The 23,917-nt window shown below is 35.4% G+C and overlaps 1 long non-coding RNA gene across 1 annotated transcript in view; it reads left to right on the forward strand.

The window, feature by feature from the left end:
* Nucleotides 1-369: 369 nt before the first annotated feature.
* The window catches only part of LOC122141688, a 53,635-nt gene continuing 30,087 nt past the window's right edge, over nucleotides 370-23,917 (forward strand). The window contains exons 1-2 of the long non-coding RNA XR_006158002.1: nucleotides 370-524; nucleotides 641-748. This is a non-coding gene — a long non-coding RNA (uncharacterized LOC122141688). The remainder of the gene's footprint in view (nucleotides 525-640; nucleotides 749-23,917) is intronic.

Below are 23,917 nucleotides of genomic sequence, written 5' to 3' on the forward strand. Positions count from 1 at the left end.
CAAAGTTATTTGTTCTTTAATAAGCCTTTTGTTTTTCAAAACATTAGCATTGTTCATGCAGCAATTATACCTGAAACATTTTGGATGTTCATGTTGGATGTTCAAATGTTACTTGTTTGTTTGAAGAATGGTGAAAGGGAATGTTCCCTTAATGTTCAAATAATCAAGAAAAAAAAAAATCTTAAAACATTTAAAAACCAGACATTTTAATTCAAAAATTTAATCTGATATAAAACTAGCAAACAAAATTACATGCTGATACTTTTGCTTTCTGTCTTGTTTATTTTCTCCATAGGTCAGAATGATGTTCTGGCGATTTGAAACAAAATCAGAAAACACACTGTACTTGGCCACTGGCCAGCTCATCTAGTCTGACAGCTACTCTTTTCTCCTCCCATCAGACGGGGAGTAAATATTATCTTTGAGTCTTGCAGCAACTAAACAATCTGTCAGGATCAAAACAAGAGAAAGGAACTATGAGTCAGATCTTTACGGATTGAGCCCAGCAATAAAAAAGAAAACAGGTAATTCATTGTTGTAGAAAAACTTTGTTAATTCTTTTTTAAAAATACATTTGAAAAGCCAATTCGTATTTCCAGACTGTATTTTCTAATTCTCTCTCTTTCCTTTTTCTATGTAGATCAGAATGATATAAGATGTTATTCAGAGAAATATTTCAGGAACAGGAACCAAAATACAGTGTTTTCTCAGAGAAGTTTATCAAAAGAAGCTTCAGGCACATACTCATGTAAGTCTATTTACTCATTTTATGTTCCGCTGTTCATTTCATTATTGGATTAAATGTCACATTATTTTGTATTACTACATCTCAAATTATTATTATTATTATTATTATTATTATTATTATTATTATTATTATTATTATTATTATTATTATTATTATTATTATTATTTTGTGAAACTAGCTCAATAAAACTAAGCTTTGTCATATTGATTAATCATAGACATGACTGACAGATCATTTGGAGATATAATAAGATCAGAATCGTGTTTATTATTAATAATGGTGGAATAAAAGGTCAAAGAGATTGATGTCAGTTATGTCTGATCATGTCATATGGAAGCGTTGAAATTTATGATACTAGTATTTCACTCTAAATTCAGAAATGGTCATATGCACTAAAGTTAATATATATATATATATATATATATATATATATATAGAGAGAGAGAGAGAGAGAGAGAGAGAGAGAGAGAGAGAGAGAGAGAGAGAGAGAGAGATTAGAATCAAAATGCAAACCTATAGTACAAACTGTTAGTTACACACTAACCCAGGGAGGGACCAAGCCTTTATGGAGCCCTAAGCAGAATTTTACTTTGGTTCCGCCAATACTGTTGTCAGTGCTTGATTATTTGCACACTACAAATCTAACACACCCATTATCAAATGGGTTATCATTGTAAATATATCTGGGATTGTTGAAAACTCACCTGCTGTTTTATCATCAACTGGTGGCATTATTTAAGTAACTATTCACATTAAAATTGTAACTTACTGTAGGACAAACCATAGTGCCAAAAAGACTTCAAATGTCTTAATTTATTCACATATCGTAAACTTCCATTATAAAATTCCACAGGAAATTCAAGAGGGAGTGCTCAAAAATGTAAACCTGTAACTCTAACCCAAGCCTAACATAACATTAGTAACCCTGAGCTTCAAATCTGATTGGTCGATAGGGATGTTGTTCCAGGATGTTGACTGAGGAAATGTCCTGCCTGCTGAAATCACATTCACCTGTACTGTAAATATTGTTTAGGGAAAGTCTCAAATGTGCCTTTTGTCACCTTGTATGTCAAATAAACAGTATGCTTGCCATGTTTTCCCTAAAACAGTCCCTAAAATAAGACATTAACACATATTTTTAGAGACCTACTTGTATTAAGTCATTAAAATTGTTCTTGTTTTAAGCATAAACAAAATGTAGTGGGGCTTATGCTCTAAACTACAAACAGATAAAGGAAAACAAGCAAACTTTCTGCCGCTCTTCTAACAATTTTTTTTTTTTTTTTTTTGTTTGTATTTTTTTGTTTTTTTTTCACTGTTGTGTGGCGCCATCTACTGGATAAAAAAACCCTGAATCTAATCTTTGAAATACTGTATGCAGTGACTCTGCACACTGTAAGACAAATGCACTGTAGATTCACTTAAGTGCACTTGTCCTTAGTTTTTTGGTAACTGCATCATTCAATCTAACACTATATTCATACTAATTCAGTCTTAACTTAAATGTATAAAGCACAATTAAAATGCCAAGATCTAATAAAACGGCTACAAGAGTAGGGTTTATGCAGCTGCTTGAATATATATATATTCAATCCAGAAACATATTCCAGATAAATTTATAAAAATAGGTTATCATACAATCTTGATATTTATAATGATATTCATTTACCATTAATGGGGAAGGAAATGCTTTCCACGTTTGTTAGACCTTGAGAATGAAGGTAAACACATCTTTGTTCATAATTAAATTCCATAGAGGAGCTACATTTTAATTAAGGGCCCCATGAAATGCATTTAATTTTTCCCTAAATTCTGTGTTTGATTTCTTATGGATTCTATGTTTTATGATTCAGTACAAATGTATCATAAAAAATGGTGTCTAGTGAAATTATTTAATAAAACATTAACAATTTAATTAATCCTTTAAAATGTAATCAAATAAAAATCAATTGCAAAACATTGCATTTTTATTTTTTATTTTATCAGACATGATGCTGCACAACAGAACTGCATAAATGAATAATAATAAAAAACTTAATTGTATGATATTCCTTAAAAATAATAACATTATTATTATTACTTTGAGAATTGTATTGATGTATACCGTAGTAATATATTCAGTCATAATTTAAAATTAAACCAGACTTTTATTTTGACGGTTTGTCGTGAAGGTCTTTTAGTTTTAGTTTCAGCGTGTATATGATGTTTTTTTTTTTTGCTCAATGAAACAACATAAAGCAGGTGAAGTGACTCTCAGAGCAGCTCTGAAGATGAAGTGCACATGTTCATGTCCTCATATATTGAGACACAGATGCTGAAAACACTGTGAGTCACGTGTGTTTGAGTTTATCAGATGAAACTACTCCACGCATTCACACAGACACACAGAACATGCAGACTTATTAGCGAAATGCTTAGATTGGTTGCTGTAACATTTATTTCTGTTGTGTGATAGGCTGTTAGATTAATCTAGTCTGACAGTCCGCATGGACACTGTTATAAAAGGGCGCCTCTAGTACGCCATCAACTTGTTTGCCTGAAGGACACGTGTGCAGGAAGGCCCAAAACATGGCACCATAATGCAGTGTCTTGTTCCCCTTCTCGGGGAACCATAATTACCAATGTAACGCGAGATGTTCCCCTTCAAATGGGAACTCACAATGCATCCTCTAGTGCAGGGAAAGGCAACTCCGGTCCTGGAGGGCCACTATCCTGCAGAGTTTAGCTTCAGCCCTCATAAAAACTCACCTGCCTGTATCTATCTAGTAATCCCGAAAACACTGATTGCCTTGTTCAGGTGTGTTTAATTAGGGTTGGAGCTAAACTCTGCAGGACAGTGGCCCTCCAGGACCGGAGTTGCCTATCCCTGCTCTAGTGGACACAATCCATGCTGAGGGAATGACTGGTTTATTGATTATACAATTAGGTCCATATACATTTGGACACTGACACAATTTTCATAATTTCAGCTTTGTATCCCGCCAGAACAGAATTAAAAATAAAACAATCAACATGAAATTAAAGTGCAGACTTTAACCTGTTCAAACTGCGCTTTGCTGCTGTCGAGTGTCTTTATGGCTGTTTCTTACCAGCTGCACGTCTCAGGGATTAAACAAAATATAACATAAAATGCTTAGTAATTACAAAATTCTTATACACAGTCCCCTCATTTTCAGGGACTCAAATATAATTGGACAATAAATACAGGTGCTGGTCATATAATTAGAATATCATCAAAAAGTTGATTTATTTCACTAATTCCATTCAAAAAGTGAAACTTGTATATTATATTCATTCATTACACACAGACTGATATATTTCAAATGTTTATTTCTTTTAATTTTGATGATTATAACTGACAACCAAAGGAAAATCCCAAATTCAGTATCTCAGAAAATTAGAATATAACTTAAGACCAATACAAAGAAAGGATTTTTAGAAATCTTGGCCAACTGAAAAGTATGAACATGAAAAGTATGAGCATGTACAGCACTCAATACTTAGTTGGGGCTCCTTTTGCCTGAATTACTGCAGCAATCTGGCGTTGCATGGAGTCGATCAGTCTGTGACACTGCTCAGGTGTTATGAGAGCCCAGGTTACTCTGATAGTGGCCTTCAGCTCTTCTGCATTGTTGGGTCTGGCATATCGCATCTTCCTCTTCACAATATCCCATAGATTTTCTGTGGGGTAAAGGTCAGGCGAGTTTGCTGGCCAATTAAGAATTAAGGGATACCATGGTCCTTAAACCAGGTACTGGTAGCTTTGGCACTGTGTGCAGGTGCCAAATCCTGTTGGAAAATGAAATCTGCATCTCCATAAAGTTGGTCAGCAGCAGCGGAAGCATGAAGTGCTCTAAAACTTCCTGGTATACGGCTGCGTTGACCTTGGACCTCAGAAAACACAGTGGACCAACACCAGCGGATGACATGGCACCCCAAACCATCACTGACTGTGGAAACTTTACACTGGACCTCAAGAAACATGGATTGTGTGGCTCTCCTCTCTTCCTCCATACTCTGGGACCCTGATTTCCAAAGGAAATGCTAAAAATTTACTTTCATCAGAGAACATAACTTTGGACCACTCAGCAGCAGTCCAGTCCTTTTTGAAGCGAGACACTTCTGACGCTGTCTGTTGTTCAAGAGTGGCTTGACAAAAGGAATGTAACAGCTGAAACCCATGTCTTGCATACGTCTGTGCGTAGTGGTTCTTGAAGCACTGACTCCAGCTGCAGTCCACTCTTTGTGAATCTCCCCCACATTTTTGAATCGGTTTTGTTTCACAATCCTCTCCAGGGTGCAGTTATCCCTATTGCTTGTACACTTTTTTCTACCACATCTTTTCCTTCCCTTCGCCTCTCTATTAATGTGCTTGGACACAGAGCTCTGTGAACAGCCAGCCTCTTTTGCAATGACCTTTTGTGTCTTGCCCTCCTTGTGCGAGGTGTCAATAGTCGTCTTTTGGACAACTGTCAAGGCAGCAGTCTTCCCCATGATTGTTTAGCCTACAGAACTAGACTGAGAGACCATTTAAAGGGTTTGCCGGTGTTTTGAGTTAATTAGCTGATTAGAGTGTGGCACCAGGTGTCTTCAATATTGAACCTTTTCACAATATTCTAATTTTCTGAGATACTGAATTTGGGATTTTCCTTAGTTGTCAGTTATAATTATCAAAATTAAAAGAAATAAACATTTGAAATATATCAGTCTGTGTGTAATGAATGAATATAATATACAAGTTTCACTTTTTGAATGGAATTAGTGAAATCAACATTTTTTGACGATATTCTAATTATATGACCAGCACCTGTATAATCATAAATGGACATCACCAGAGTTTCCTCCTTTGTGATGCTTTGCCAGGCCTTTACTGCAGCTGACTTCAGTTGTTCACTTTTTTACTTTCAACAACTCCTGGGTTGCTTTTGCTGTATTTGGGTCATCGTCCATACTAGGAAGCGCCGCCCAATCAACTTTGGTCCATTTGACTGAATCTGGACAGACAGTATATCCATACACTTCAGAACTAATCCGGCTGCCTCTGGCTTCTGTCACGTCATCAATAAACACCAGTAACCCAGAGCTACTGGAAGCCATGCATGCTCATGCATCACACTGCTCCACCGTGTTTCACAGATGATGTTGTATGCTTCAGATCATGAGATGTTCCGAGCCTTCTCCATACTTTTTTCTTCATGTCATTCTGGTACAGGTTGATCTTAATTTCAGCCGTCCAAAGAATGCTTTTCCAGAAGTGCTCTGGCTTTTTTAAATGATTTTTGGAAAAGTCTAATCTGGCCTTGTTTGCACCTTCTGGTAAACCTTCTGTATTTGTACTTGTGAAATCTTCTCTTGATTGTAGACTTGATTGTAACCTCCTGGAGAGTGTTCTTCTCTTGGCTGAATTTTGTGAAATGGTTTTTCTTTACCATAGAGGGCATTCTCTGATCATCCACCACTGTTGTCCTCTGTGGATGTCCAGGCCTTTTTATTTATCTCACCAGTGAGTTTTTTTTTTTTTTTTCTCAGGATGTACCAAACTGTTTATTTGGCCACTTTTAATGTTCCTGCTATCTTCTGATGGATTTGTTTTGTTTTTGAAGCCTAACAATTGTCTGTTTCACTTGTATGGAGAGATCCTTTGACCGTATGATGTGGGTTCATAGCAACAGCTTCCAAATTCAAATGGCACAGCAGACTAAGCAGGCCTTTACCTGCTTAAATTATGTAGAAATAACGAAAGACACCTGTCCATGAAACAATTTTTGAGTCAATTTTCCAATTGCTTATGGTCTCTTGAAAAAGGGGGAGGTAAATATTAAAGATGTAATTTCTTAACCTTTCCTCCAGTTTTGATGAGAATGCTCTCAAGTTAAAGTTCAGAGTGTGCACTTTAAGCCCATGTTCATTATATAACTGTAACCTAAATATGTTTTGGTCATCAGCTAAAATAATTGTGCAGCTAAAATTCTGTCTGTGTCCAAATACATGGACCTAACTGTAAATCTTTATAATGGAGAGAAGGGGACAGATAAAAAAAGAAGTATAATGTTAGTTTCCTTTCAGCTCCTGGCTGTAGACCAGAGCATTTGCTTTGAATCACTACCCTCAGATCTCCCCAAGCCTTCCAGGCATCTCACTTCTACTGAGACTCACTTCTCTGAAGAAGAGGGGCTCAAGACAGGCCTCAGACTGAGACAGACCCGAACCCTGGAAGGTTTGAGGCGCTGATCTGGAACAGAGTGGTATAAACTTTTTTAAAACAAGCTGTGAACCACTCCTTTGCCTCTCTAAACATTTCAACTACTGTCTCAACAGAAGTTCCCAAAAGCTCAGAGGGTGATACTGGAACATTGATTAGGAAATGAATTTCTTGCCAGCCCGATGTCATTCAGATTAAACCACAGATATCTCTTCATGGCCACTATTGCCACCATCGAACGGGCAATAGCGATAGCTGTTTGTTTGGTAGCCCGGAGAGCTAAATCTGTGGTATGGTGCAGCTTGGCCAATTTGGTCAGGGGAAGGCCCTGGCCATCATCTAGATCATTTAGCAGGTCAGCCTGTTAGGCTTCTAACACCACCAGAGTGGGCAATGCTCCACCAGCTTGACCTGTGGCCACATATGCTCTGCCATTTAAATACGATGTGGTTCACAGCCGTTTAGATGTTGTTTCTCTCGCTGAAAGATATCCTGCAAGATAAAATGAGCCAAAACATTTTTTTTGCCAACTCATTCAGTGCCTCAGTTATTTCAACAGTCATTGAACTGAGGAAACAGCTCTGACTTAGATTGAAGAACTGATGAGCCAGTGATATGTGAATGCATGGATGCATTGAATGAAGGGGTATTGTGAAAGTTTTTATGGTTTCTCATTGTTTATGTAAAAAGGTGATTTGATGAAGACAAGTTTATTCACTTCATATGCTTTAGACATGTAAAACATCCACATTTCACATAATATTGGGAGCCTTAATAATATAATAGTTTATATGCTGCATTATTGCATGATTATGTAAACAAACCAGTGAATCAGTTATTTGAACCAAGAAAGGACGTGACACGTGGCCAAGTATGGTGTCACAATGCTTTGCATTTAACCCATCCATGTGCACACACACACACACAACAGTGAGTGGTGAACAAACACGTACACATACACCGTGAACACACACACAGAGCAGTGGGAAGCCAATGGGGATTTCTTGCTCAAGAATCTCACCACGGTCGTGGTATTGAGGGTGGAAGAGAGCGCAGTACATTTACTCCCCCCACCTACAATCCCTGCCAGACCTGAGACTTGAACCCGTGACCTTCGGGTTACAAGTCCTACCCTCTATCCATCATTTCACTTCATAAAGCCTCAATATGTCATCAGGAGCCAAAGTTATTCATTTTGTTTTCCTTGATATGCATTTTTTTTTTAAGTATTTTATGAATCACCAAGCACCACAGTTTTAGCTAAAAATCTTCTTTATTGTTCTTGCAAGAAAGTTATTTTTGACTGCAATAATTTTATCCTGTTCATCACTTGTTTAACCTTAGTAATTTTGTTCAAAGCCCCACAGTTCCATGAAGTAAAGACACCTTCAAACTACTAGACATTAGTTATATAATATATCCTTAAGATTTGTTTTGATAAAATAAAATAATTTGATACAACAGTATACAACAAAATAAGAACGCACACCTTATACCAACCGCTTATGACCAAGACATGTCCATGTATTACAAAGAGCCCACTGTTTCTTGCTTTTATTTAAGCTTTTAAAAAGCTTTAATTTGTTGTAAAGGCGGTTTTCCCCTTCCACCCTATGTCTGTTTTTAATCATTTATAATCATGAAAATAAACACATATTTGGCAAGAAATACGTTGTTCCGCTTCCTGTATCTCCTTTCTTACCTCTGTAATTGTTGTTTGCACACCATACATTTTCTTAGAAAGTCCACATTCAAGGACTTTATGGCTTTCATAATATCCTGGTTGTTATTTCCGGCCAAAGTTATTTCGTCAGGGCCATCTTCCACAGCTGCTATGGTGTCGCTTATTTCTTCACCCTCTGAATATTCATCTTCATTTCTTGTCTTTTTATTGCCTTTTTGCCTCCTTTTTATGACCTTTTGATTCCCTGTATTCTTATATTTATGTTGCTTGATTTTAAATACAATTCTGGTTGGTAATGAAGGATTAATTACAAACTAGCAGCAGAGCCATAACTCTTCTTTATTGTTCTATTCAAGAAAAGAAAAGGAAAAAAAAAACTCACCTACATCTTGGATGGCCACAGAGTGAGAAAATTAAAAGCAAATTTTCAATTTTGGGTAAACTTTCACTTTAATGACGCTATAATCTCCACCCCAACACTGAGCTGAGACTGCTGCCTGGTGCTTCTGTCCTTAGACTGCTGTGACACATGGCTCTGTGGTTCTGCAGCTGGTTATTATTGGATTCCACAAGTTATGCTATGGTAACAAATTCAGGATTTTTTTTTTTTGGTTGCTACAATGAAAATTTGGTCCCCAGATTATGGAACAGTCACATTTTATTATGCATTACACGTATTATTGTTGAACCAGAACTTCCAGTAGCAACTGTTTGTGTCCATTTTTTTGTTTCATGATTGTTCAATCAACAAGAATGTAGAAAGCTAAATGCAAGATATAAGAAACTAATAAACACATGCATGGGTATTTGCACAAATAACAAATAAAAAAAAAAAATAAAAAAAGGTACCCAAATTATAAGTTTTGTTAAAGAAGCTTTTATAATGAAGGATTGTATAAATATTAAACAACTGTTAGTTTTGATCCTCATATTTGATTGGTCAGCAGCATACTTCGCCATACTTGTTTGTGTTTTCAGCAATATTTCAAACCTTCAATTAGGCTCACTTGCTTTTCCCCAAAAGTCTTTGTTTCTGCACTTCTAGTATGACATTTGTGTAAAAACATTTATTTTATTTCAAGATTAAGCCTAGATTTGTGTGAAATGACTTTGCCAGATTCAGTTTGTTGGACAATCACAGCAATAAAAACTTCAGCATAAGTGTTGTGAATGTGGTTTATATACATTAACACTTGGTAAGTGCTAATTGGGCATTGTGTGGGTCTAGTAAACAAACAAAGCAGACATACTTTCCATTTGAGGTTAAGACGACTGTGAGAACTTCATAAACATGAAGGTGTTGAAAAAACATTGCACTTGTTTCACAGTTAAACCTCCACTGTAGACAAAGTTGAGAGTCGTTGGTTGTCAAGTGCCAAACCCAGTGGAACATGTTTCTGGTTTTGGTTTAGCACTTCACTTCGTTTAGTTGAAAATAACACTACATAGTGTGATTATTTTTTTTTTTACTTAACAAATTGCAAAGTATGCATAACCAGCTAAACAACTTTCTCATAGAATATTAAGAATGACAAACTCAATCACACACACACACACACACACACACACACACAAAACATACACAAAGAAATATATTTATTCATAATTCATAACCATTATTATCATAATGAAGCAACTTCATAATAAATTTATATTTTAACTATAAGGCTGTACCGTGTTCTCAAGGGTGTTTCTCATAAATGTCAGGTTGGGCCAAGTTATCACTTGTGTTTTAAATATCGCTATTTTATAATTATATACTATTTATATACAATATACTATTTATGCATAATATCAATATAAAATTACAAGATAAGTACATTTAAAGTAAAATAATAACATTCTTCAATCTAGAAAATATATCTGCAATTCATTTACAATTTTTGTTTTTATTATTTCTGATTGCAATTTGAACACCAAAATATACTGACATATGTTTTCTCAAAATAATAATAATAAAAAAGCCCAGCAGACAGACTCTTTACACTTACATTTTGTAAAAACACAAAGGTAAAAAAAAAAAAAAAAAGTCCAGAGGGCTGAGTTTGAGAAATGTAGGTTGACAAGCCACAACATTTCACACTAACAGACTTAACCCCCTTATAAGCATTTAACTGATTATGTTTACTTCATAAAATACAGATTAATTTATACAGGTATTAATTAAACCATTTTTACAAAATAAACAGTCTTCCATATCTTATAAAAATGTACCTCTTCTCAGACCAACAGAATTGAAAGCAACCAATCTGGCTTCGCAAAAATAATGAATATTGTGCATGCTCTGCCTTCATAAATATGCATCTACAGCCACTCACAAAAGTTTCCACCAGATACGGCTCAAGACAGCTACTTCAAAGAGAAGCAGACAACTAGCATATATAAAAGGTCTTAAACACTCATTGCATCTGAAGCAGGTGTTTTCAAGGTTTTCGATGCCACTGACCGACCCCCAAATAATGATTTCATGAGACCCACTAAAATACAAAGGCAGGTACATATTTTCATGTACCATTTATACAATAAGTATACAATGAAAAAATAAGTGTCTACAGAATAGAAAGAAAATATTTACCAGGTGATATTGACTACACACTATTAGAGAACTTTTAGATACAAACAAATAAAACTATAGCTGTCAATTCAATAAAATAATTGTGATTAATCTCATGACTGCCAAACAGTCTTTAGAAAGCAGAATGAAATATTACTAATGTCAAATGTAGTCGAGTTTAACTTATTTTACATTTTTAAAGCATTTTTTGGAACTTTCCTCAGACTCAGGGTCGAACATCAAGAAAAAGTGAATAAAATAAGTGTGGAATCAGTCATAATCATGTGTTCATGACTTTGGCAGCTGTAGAGCAGCATAGGTGCTGTTGATTTGGCTGGACCGAATATTTCTACGCAGTTTGGAAAAATCCACCTCAGCGTACTAAAAGAGCAAAATGAGCAATTTCAGCTACAAAAATGAACCTAAATGAAGTGTTATATAACACTATTGTACAGGTCAGCAGCAAGAATAATAATAATCAAGACACAAATTGATTTTAGTTATAACGATGGTTTCACATATTCTTACCTGTAATTGGTCCTGATGTTGAACTTGCGTCTGCTGTAGATCAGTGTTTATCTGTTGTAATTGTTCTTCAGACCTTCTTTTTCCAACAACAAATACCTTTACTAGTCCTAAAAATGGAAGAGTGTTTCAGATTATATATTTATATCAAATAAATGGCACAATAATAATTAAATAGTCAAAAGCCTAAAAATAAGAATATTTACACATTCAATTATCATCGGCTGGCTATGGAGAAAATTATATAAATATTTTTATAAATTGCTGAAAATCTCTCACCAACCACCACAATAACCAGAAGCCCATTCATCAGTCCCAATATGATGATAATAATCTGACATTGTGCTGGATTCTGATCAGTATACTTAGTATGATTGTGGATTTTGGTTATCAGTTTTAGTGGAGTTGATTCTGTAATAAAAGTGTCCACAGTGCGTTACTGTAAAAAATGCTATTGTAAGTGCAATGGCTGAAAATGTTAATGTACACTACCTGAAAAAAAAGGCCAGTTTTACTGTGCGTTTACCATTTCATAATAAGAAAATATTTAACATTTTATGATTGGTTCATTACTGCAGTGATTAATATGTTTGTTTTAACTCTAACTGTGCACTGTGCAGTGCGTAGCTTTTTATTTCTTAAACAGCCATGTTGAAATATGTACCCATATCCATATTCCAGGATGATAATGCAAAGATTCATCAGGCTCAAAATGTGGAAAATGGATTTTTATGTTTGAACTGACCACCACAAATTCCTGAGTTTAACCTCCTTAAAAATCTTTAGGATGTTCTGGAGTCGACTTTACAGAGAGGTTTGACTCTCTCATTTTCAATTCAAGATCTCGGCCAAAAAATGTATGCAAATCTCGATGAAAATAAATGTTGTGACGTGCATAACTTTGGCGAAACAATGCCACAATGAATACACAATGCCATCAAAGCTAAAGGCATTCCTTTGAAATATTAGAGCAACTTTTTTTGAACAGGCAGTGTGAAGCCGACTCCGGCACATCCTAAAGACTTTCATTGGGGTTAAACTCAGGAATCTGAAGTGACCAGTCTCTCACAGTTTGAGCCTGATGAATCTTGACATTGTCATCTTGAAATATGGACATGTGTACTTCTTCAGACATGGCAGTTTAAAAAAATAAAAATGTATGCACTGCATCAGTTAGGGTTAAAATAATTGTTGCCACACACTTTACATGCCAGAAACATATTAATCACTGCAATCAAAATCCAAACCTACAATTTTAAGAATTTGCATATTTATATATTTTGTCCAGGCAGTGTATGATGCTACTTATAATTATAAATTGTTTTAGTGATCATCAACATATTTTGATTACTGAAGCAGTAAATGAACTCACCGTTGAAGTATATTCTGATGCTGTTGCTGAGTTTTGGAGGTGTGCGTGTGTTCATACAGTAATAAACTCCTAATTCATCAGCAGTCACATTATTAATAACCAGACGATGTTTAAACTGCACTGAATATTTCTTTCTGAATGTATCATTTGTGTAAAATGGTGGTATTGGTTTTGAGAATGATCGTAGAATCACTGTTGGAGGATCTGCTGTTTTCAGTGAAATCCAATAAACCTCATTTTCATCAAGATCACAGTTTATGATCACATTTGATCCCAGATCAGTTAATAGATCTGTCACTGCAGCTTGACAACAGATTAATACATCTGTAAGATAAAAAAAAAAAAAAAATGATTATTATAAAAATAACTTCAACACTGTGACGCACAACATAAAGCTACTTATACTTGTAATAAGTTTACAAAGCATTTAAATATATTCATATCATGTAATAAACTCACATAGCTGAAGCTGAATGATCTTCATGTTGTTGTCGTGATTAAAACACTTCACTATAAAACCTGGTTCCCTCCACACAACATTTGAGATGAATACAGCAACTCTGAAACAAAGGAAGGAAGAAAAAAAAATCTTCCCACATGAAGCAGAGGAAGTCTCTGACCACCAAACCCAATTCCTCATCACCATCATAACTTCATTAAGTTGAGCATGTTTGGTATTTTATCATTTTATAGTTTTCAATATTTGGTATATTTTTAGTTTGTTTGGTTGTTTTTTTTTTTTTTTTTTTTGTTTTTTTGTTTTTTTGTTTTGTTATTTGCTTTTGTCTAGTCTTGTGTGTTTTTGTTGTGCACATAGCTTATAACAGTGTTTCCTTTGGGTAATTGTATGTCATCAATCTGGCAACTCTATCCAAAAGTTTGAATTCGGATTTCAGTGCCATATTCAACAGCTAGCTGTCAATATTAAATACAGCACCTTTATTTATTTATTTATTTATTTTCTGTATCGCAATGGCGATTGTACTGTAATTTGCTCGCAGATCAGTAAAGAGTTAATATAAATGAATTCTGTCCAGTCTCTTGAAATCAGTATACCACAAATAGTTGCGAGAGTTAAGAGTTTCTTTCTGATCAACTGATCAAGTTTTGGCTGGTTAACATGGTTCAGCCCCTTTAACTACCACAAAAGGTGAGGCGGAAACTCCCCAACGGTAACTTAGTGGCTTACATTAAACAGTGATATATATTCAAAGAAAACATAAGTGCTATGAATATAAACAATTTTCCTGTTTTATAATGTAATTTTGACTAAATATTGAAACACAGCCAACAGAATTACAGAAATGAGCAATCAAACAACATTTGGAAAATGATTATAGTAAACCAGAGAAGGCAGCACTGCTGAGCTTGTGTACACATAATAAAAATAGACAGTACATCCCATAAATCCGAGTGTCAATGATTAGACAAACGCAACATGCAACGTATTTACATAATGGCATTGAGCATCCACATATTTTCCCCTCATAACCCCTGGTAAAAAGTGCTGCTAACTCCGGTTCTATATTACATGGGAAATGTTCCTTTACTCAGGGTTAAAAGAGGTGTTTAGAACGACAATAACCTGGGTGAAAAAGGTGTGAAAAGCCTTTATGTGCTCTGCAACAATCTATAAGTAGGTGGTACATGTCAATGTAGCATCCACATGAATGCAGGACCCAAGCTTTCCAAGCAGATAATTTTGTAAGGCATAACAACTTCCGGCCTGTCTACTTCCCATAGTGCATCCTGCTGCCATCTCTTCCCCTGTAAACAATGCACAACATGGCCATCCATCTAATCTAAAAGAAAAATTGATTCATAAGACTATAGGCAACCTTCTTCTATTGCTCCATGGTCCAGTTCTGATGCTATTGTAGCTGCTTTGAGCGGTGGATAGGGTCGTCATGGGCACTCTGGTTTGCGGCTTCAAAAAGCTCCACACGCAGCAAACTGAGATGTACTGTGAGTTCTGACAGCTTTCTATCATGGCCAGCATTAAGCTTTTCAGCAATTTTCAGGCTTCAATTTGCTAGCCAAGACTTGACATTTTGGAGATGCTCTGACCCATTTGTGTAGCAATCACATTTCGCTCAGATCTTTTCACTTACCCATTTTTCCTGCTTCCAACACATTAAAATCTGACTGTTCACTTGCTGTCTAATACATGCCTCCAGGGGCAGTTTGAGGGTGAGTGGATATCCAAGGGTTAGCCCAGAGACATCCATGTGTCAGAACACACAGGATATACTGAAAAAAATAGATGATTAAAAGTTACAAGTGGCTTAAAAATAGCACTTTGTATATGAATTTACACTGCACTTAAAAATTGCATAAATAACATTATGATTTTATTTAAAATATAAAAAATGGTATATAGAAATTTGAAATGATAGAAAATAATATGATGATACTTTTAAACATGAAACTAAAATTGCCAGAAAGTGGTGGCAAGCCACTGTCTTAACAAGTGTGTCATTTATTCAAATGATTATTTTTAAATAGCTGATTAATTTGGGAATGAAGTAAGAAACTGTATTTCTGTCATGACAACTCTCTGAGGGATTGGCATGGTAATGTACATGACAATGTTGATATATTTGGTCTTGGCGGAATAGATCTGCTACACTATTGCTGCGGCGGCAGAGCATGTACTGAGACTTGCTACGGCCAATACATCCACAACATGCTGCTGTCAACATGTAAGCAAAACTGCTGTTGTAAATATAACATACATGAAATAACACCCCACCCCCACAAAGCAGGAGACATACAAGGAAACATACAAGCCAAAACACCCCCCAACAAGCAGATCAATCGCCAATACACTTCTACTGCTGCTGCTCCGTAAAGGCGTGTGAACCACATGTATTACTATCTATGTGTTCATGGGCTAACACGACGATTGGCTTAACCCTCTGAGGTCTAAGGGTATTTTGGGGGCCTGGAGAAGTTTTGTCATGCCCTGACATTTGTGCTTTTTTCAGTTTCTTATAAACATCTAATGGCTAAAGTCTAATCTCACTGTAATCAGCACAAACTGGGCTATAATAATATGTGAGCAGCATGTATGTACATGACTGTGTTTTGAGAGAAAAAAAAATGTTATGCGTGGTTAGTGAAAAACTAAAAATGTTAAATCACTTGAATAAGGCAATAAAACACATACAGAACATTGGGTCCCGGGACTTTTGAGAACGGGAGCTTGTAGCCTAGAATTTTTCTTTCTAAATGATGTGAAAATCATCTTGTTTACTCACTTACAGAAAACAATATATTGGTTTTAAATTTTCTAAGACACTTTTTGTTGGTAAAAGTCATATGCGAGTAGGAGTCAACTATCATGAATTCACACCTGAGAAGACAAAGACCTGCATAATGAGCTGCATAATGAGCCATTCAGTCAGCTGTGTCACTGAGAGGGAAGAGTTACAAGACAGAATGTGAGGACAAAATAAATGTATATAATTTTATGTTTGTAGTTTATTTAGAATATATTTAATTATCCCATAACATAATTTAATATTCACTTGCGAGTGCAGATAAACAGTTTATTAGGAACAATCAAAGATGACTTTCAAACTGAATTTTTAGCATCATTACTCCAGTCACACAATCCTTCAGAAATCCTTTTATCCTTTATCTGATTTTCTACAAAAAAAAAAAAACATTTATTGTTATCATTATTTTTTTTATTAATAATAATGTTTTTAAGAGCTGAGAATATTTTTTTCAGTTTTTTTTTTTTTTTTTTTTAGAGCTGGGGGGGGGGTAAATTGAAAGAACACCATTGTTTGTTACATCTGTTTCATTTACATTTATTTGTTACATTTATATTATTTACATCAAGCTTTTGAATGGTATAGTAGTGTATATTGTTATTGAAACTTCATAATGTTTCACTTGATTATACATTTAGTCAGGAATTATAGTTTGGAAAAATTCTAACTAGTAAAATGTTTACACGTTATGTGAAACCTAATACAAGTATATAAATAAATAAAAAGAGACTTACTTATGTTTATGATATCTGCTGAATAAAGCACTTCATTCTTTTTGTTTCTGAGGAAATCTAAATCTCAAATCCTGAGGTAATCCACATCACATCTTTTTGGGGTGAATTATGTCTTATTCCTCTCATCACGAAGCAAACAGTAAAATAATAAAAACTTGAACAGTCTCGCTGTGTTGTCTTCTGTTTTGTGGGCGTATTCAAGCCGCGTGCTTCAGTGAAACATTTGAATCTCAAAAGCGCGTTCAGTGCGGGGGCATGGTCGCATTAGAAGATAATGAAGGGAGACGTGAAAAACGGACATCGCGTTGTTTTCATATTGATTACTTTATCACAGAATATTTGTTTTCGGCAGCATTGTTTTAGTTTAAAAGTAGACATGTCAATCTTTCTATAGATCTCTCTCTCATGTCTCTTCGTTGAGTATTCACTGAATTACAGTTCATTTTAATGACACATTTGAAAATGAAGATCAGCGCAGACAAAGGCTGCAGACAGCACTCCTTGATTGAAAGTAGACCCTTTACAGATTCAGTTGATGTATTGCTCTTATCTGTACGATCAAAACTAAAAGTGTAATTTAAGTTCTTTTCGGGGGTTATCAGGACAAAATGCCTCATAACGCGTATACGCGTTAATCGACTTCAGAGGGTGCTAGTGGCCTATGGCTATGTCTGCCTGGACTACCACGCCAACCGGCTTAACACTAGTGGCCTATGACTATGCGATCCTTGGCTACCATGATGGCCTGCTTAACAATAGTGGCCTATGGCTATGGGAGCCTTGGCTACCACGCAGACCGTCTTAACAATAGTGGCCTATGACTATGTGAGGCTTGGTTACCATGATGGCCTGCTTAACAAAAGTGGCCTATGGCCATGTGTGCCTGGGCTACCACGCCGACCGGCTTAACAATATGGGCCTATGGCTATGTGTGCCTGGGCTACCACGCTGACTGGATTAACAATAGTGGCCTATGACTATGTGAGCCTTGGCTACCACGACGACTGTCTTAACTCTAAATAGACATGCACTATGTGTAATGTGAATTAACAAAATGAATATACATTGCAATCCGATAGATAATATCCCAGCACCTACCTGAGCAAATATCATAATTTAGTTATTTGATAACTGCTGTTACTTTCTCCACTTCATCAGTCTCAGCGGCAGTGTAACAGCTTGTTAATTAATGTTTGTGCAATGATGAGACAGACAAAGTTAGCCGATGCATGCCCTTTTACTCTGTCATGCAGATAAAAGTTGTCAGAGTTACAGTGCACAAAAAAAACCCTGGGTGGGTGGATTGACCTGAATTAACAGAAATAAAAGCAGAATATAAATGTTCTTTCTCTGTTTTTTGAACTACACAGCACAGCGAGAGCACACATCACACAAACACATTTCTCCAAACTACACTACCCATAATGCATTTCATTTGGGACTACAACATCCGTAGATAGTTATCTTCAGTGATAACTCTTATTTCCCTTCTCCCACAACACTAGGTATGTTTACATGGACACTTTTGCTTCCATCAGAATTAATTAATTCTGATTGATGAATCCGAATGCGCACACTGCATGAATATACAGAGTTTCCCACTATTGTTGGACACTGTTTTAAAAAGCACACTTGGTATTTATCTACTTCAGGTCCTAATTAGGCGACGACCAGCACATGAACTGTTGTGCTGTGCAGCTTAGCAGTAAAAGTGTAACTTCCCGCACCCAAAACAAGTTGTCTGTTGGTAAGATCAAAAAAGTCTTAAACAAGGACTGGTGGGACATTGTTCTGCTCCACTTCACAGACGCTGAGTGAAAGGGTAGTTTTATAATGACTGGACACTCATTTATGCCACTTTATTTGCCAGGAAGAACAGCTTGTTAAAGGTGTAATGGTTGATTACACTATTTCTACGTCACTGCGCATGCACAGTACTTTCCAGTATCATTTTTCAATCCAATCAAGTGTTTACATGTCCTCTCGCTCGGATTAAAAAAGGAATAAACCACCCCTTACAATCTGATTGAAATTTTAGTCGGATCTGGACAATTCAATTCGACTGATATGGTTACATGTGACTCTATTATTCTGACTGTGCTTCTAGTCCTATTACAATCAGATTTGTAGGGTCCATGTAAACACAGCTACCATTAGTAAACACTTAATCAGATTGAAAACCAAAACTAGAAATTACTGCGAATGTGCAGTGATGTAAAAATAGCGTAATGACGTATGATGCGTGGAACGAGCTGTTCTATAGTTTCCCGCTGTTGTCGCATACTGTTTTAAAAAAGCAAACCTGATAATTATGTACTTCGGGTCCTGTTTAGGCGAATGTCATGCGCATCTCGTCAGTAAAGCCGGTTCTGTGATTAGTAGTAAATCTCCATCACGTGATTTCAGATGGAGTGGTATTTAATACACATAGCCGTAGATCACTGACAAGCTACGCAATATCGCGTTCATAATCGAAGGTGATTTATCTGTGATTATGAACATGTTGTGTAGCTTGTCAGTCACTCTTTACAATGTGTGGAATGGTGCACTGTGATTGGTTGAGCGGATGTATCGCATTCTGCAGAGAAAGGAGGCGTTTCTTACTTTTTGGAAAGATAGGGAGAAAACATGACAGAATAACATGGTGGATATCACATTTTGTGTAAAATTAAAAATTTACTTTTTAATACTGACCAGATACAATACTGATTTTGGTGGGAATTTATTTGTTTTTCATGTTTTGGAACCAAACCCTTCATGTGTTGCTTGACTTGACAGGGCTCAGTAACAAGTAACCTAATTTGACAGACTGCAAGACCAGTATAATAGTGATAAGTTTTGCAGTAAATTACAGATACCTGTAACTTTTATCAGCTGTTGGCCAGTTTACATGTCTCTCAGAAGTATGAGCCTCAGTGGGCAGTTCTTCTCGGGAGTTAATGACAAAGTAAGCAGACACTGTTAGATGTGCAGACAGCAAATCTGCAGTTTGTAACAAAAACGACTTTAATGAGCATGAAAATTGTTCACAGGGAAAGAGATGGCAGCAAGATGCACTATGGGAAGAAGGTATTGCAAGGTATCTATGTCATCGCTGATGACATCCTTGTCACTGGAGAGGGTGAGACACAAGAAAAGCAAACAAACCAGGACCATGACAAACAACCTGATAGCATTGCTTAAAAAATGCAATGAAAATAACATCAAACTGAATGCAGAAAAGTTTCAATTGAGAAGAAGCAAAGTTCCTTAAATCAGACATTTACTTACTCTAAAACAAGAGGCGTGTTCACACCGCAGGAACTAGGAATGTATTAAGTTCTAGGAACTCCATTTGGGAGAATTAAATTATTAGGGGCAGTTGTGGCCTAATGGTTAGAGAGTTCAAGTCTCAGGTTCTGAGGAGAAACTGCCAACACCTCAGGAAGGACAGGGACATAGTAATAGAAAACTCAATGACCAGACACCCTGCATAGGGAAATAGGGACAGGCTCAAACCCACATGAAGACACTCCATTTGTTGCTATTACAAAGGAAGAGAAGTTATTAGATATCACTACCTTAAAGACTAGTAATCCATTAATACTTATGTCCATTCCCCTTTAGGAAACCTAGGAAAAAGGTTTAGTTGGTATATTTGTTCACCTGCAGTTACAGTAGTTGGGTTTCCCTCCAAAGTTGTGAATTGAACTTATTTGCAAAACTGGAATATCACATAAAACATTTGCGAAAAAGTTTCCATCCAACAAGTCAAAAAGAACTAAATCTGCACTTCCTGATAAATTGGCAATAAATTCCACTATAAGAGAAGCCACTGAATATAATAATTTTCATATTTAATAAATTACTTGCACCTCAGAGCGAGCAGCTGAAACCACCTCAAGCGAGCATAATACTTTTTTTTTTTTGTGAATTAAGTAATTTTCTTTCAAAAATTGGCATTACAGTTCCATTGTAAAGATGTAAACATTGTCATTCACTTCACCTGTCAGTGGTTTTACCATATGGAGCCATCTGCTCTCTCTCCGTATTCTGATGTCACACACCGATCAGTGCAGCTTCACTTCAGGTCAAACACACCTCTTATTTTCACTAATGACAAGTTTACTTGTGTGAGTGCGGGACAATCCCTTGCCGCCACCTACTGGCGTAACAATATAACAAAGATGACAGCCTAGTAACAAGCTATAGGCCTATTTCTAATATCTAATTAACTAGTTTTCAGCATATATCTCTGTTTTTGATGGTACATTGGGGCAGATTATCATCAGATAAACATATTGCATATTTTGTAGTATTTTTCAGGAAAGGTTTTCCTGTTCGATTGTTTTTCTGCTCTATTCTGCTGGTGTAGTTAGTAAACAAAATTTGAAAGGCAAATGTGTGGAAAAACCAGACTATATACCCGTTGTTTTTCAGTTTCTCTATATCGCTATCCTTTCGGTGTTTCTCAGCGGCTCATGAATGAGGAGGTAACTGGATTCTCTGCATTTCCTTTCCTGCATTGAGTGACAGCAAGAATACATAAAATATCGCTCAGAGAAAAGTTTCACTTGAGGATCAGAATTCAGAATACAATCTTTTCCCAGAGGAGCTACGAAAGGAAGCTCTGCTCTTGTACTCATGTAAGTTTGAGTACATTATTCATTATTTGATTGGCTCTTTTCAACAGAATGCGATTATGTAACTTCTTTTATAATATATAATGTGTAGAGATATCACAATCATATTACAAATGTCCAAACTGTTTTTCCAGAGACTGTTAGCTTATTCACAAAACTAAACCAATTTAAACAAATGTTTATTTGTTCAAGATTACAGGAGTCATCATCAGAAATAAACCTCTGTGAGAATATTTTTGTAGGGCAGCACTTAAGTATTAATTACAATTATGCCATAACACATTGACTTACCAAAACAATATTATACTTAACTTAATTGTCAATATAAACAGAAATTACAAAGAATATATCTGTCATATTGTGTCAAAATTAAGGCTGCCTTTTTCATAACTACGAATTTTGTAATGTAACACGTCTTATTTTTCAATAAAACATAACATAAAAATTGGTGTCTTTTGCGCCCCTAAGAAATAAGAAATAATCAAACATAGATTTAATATAACGACAAATAAATTTGCAATTTAAAAACATAACACTACTATGTATTGCAATGTATTTTTTTCATCAATATTACATTAAAAAGTCAATTAAATATTATTTTAAATAATTTAAATATTATTTATGTTGATAAGTGTAAGGTTTTTGGCCTGTCCATCACTACGATTTTTTATTTTTCACCAGGACTTTTAATTTGCAAAATGAAGGCAAAATTATATAAAAAAATAAATTTGCATAATGTTTTAAATATAGTCTCATTGTTTAGCAGAGTTTTGGGATAATTATGCATTTTTTTCTATGGAATTTTATTCATTTTATTGGTGTCCCCTGATTTCATGTCAACCCTGTTACTCTCATCAAAAAACCCTTGTAAAATAGTGTAAATTCAAGTGACATAATTTCTAGGAGGTTACATCATCTCACTTCTATAATGTTCTATTTTTGATGATTTATGAGGTTTGACTGAGAGGGGCCATCATGCAGTGTCAATACTGTTACCATTTTTAAAATGTACATTTAAACAATTATTTATTACATCAAATATAATCAATATCTACAGGTAAAATCCTTTCAAAGTGTACAAAGTGCTTTTATGAACTTGACAATTACAGTAGCTAGAAATTAGGAAATTAATTTGTTTGAAATTGTCAAATCTGTTACTGTTACTTTTCAAGGTAACATATATATGTGTGTGTGTGTGTGTGTGTGTGTGTGTGTGTGTGTGTGTGTGTGTGTTTATTTATTTATTTATAATTCCAAGTGGAAAAAGGCACTGGTTTTGTGGAATGACCCATAAGGAGAAGTAGCAGAGAAAACCTGACACTCTCAGGTTTAGTTTAAGTTTCTATGTAAGCACATATTTAGTTCCTGTTGTTGTCATAACAGAAGTTGTCAAAACATCTAATCCTCATATACTTAGAAATGACACAATCCAGATAAGTGACTTTATCTTTTACTGAAATTTTTATTTATTTAATTTGAATAGATGAACAAACAAATGTCCTCAGAAGAATTAAATACTTTATAAATGTCTAAAAATTCAACAAAAGTCTCACCTGAAATCAAATCTGACAGTGACAATGTCTAACAGTATTAATATTGAAAATGTGCACAGCAAATAACAGACTGGGATCTATTATATCATCTTGAACATTCTTAAGACACTAAAAACAAAGGTTGTAAAGGTTATAATTATTATTGATACATTTACTCTGAGAACACACTTGTGGTACAGAATTGTTAACCTGTTAGCCAGCACCCTCCATTATGGGACTCACAGCTGAAAGTGCCTTACCTAACTTAAAATTGTAACAGTTCCTTAATTCAGTGTGTCACATAATTTTGGTGTCTTTGGAAAGAAGACTCTTTGGGCTGTACTTTTTATCAACCAGAGTTGATAATGCTCAGAAATATTAAAAGTTATAGACACTGAAGTGCCTTGAATTTTTTTTTTACTACACTGAATTCTTTTTTATTTGATATAAAAATACATGAAACCAGTCCTGGAGCAATGGGTTGAAAGTCAAATGTCTCACGAGTTTCTATTTCAAATCTAAAGAAGATACCATGGAAAATGAGATTCCTGCAATCATTTTTCTGATACTATGTCTAGTCCCCCCCCACCCCCATATACAAATGTAAATAAAATATTTACCAACTGTATTGATTCTACAAACTGTTTTAGTCATGAAACATAT

This window comes from Cyprinus carpio, chromosome B22, assembly GCF_018340385.1.
Source record: "Cyprinus carpio isolate SPL01 chromosome B22, ASM1834038v1, whole genome shotgun sequence".
Taxonomy (NCBI): Eukaryota; Metazoa; Chordata; class Actinopteri; order Cypriniformes; family Cyprinidae; genus Cyprinus; species Cyprinus carpio.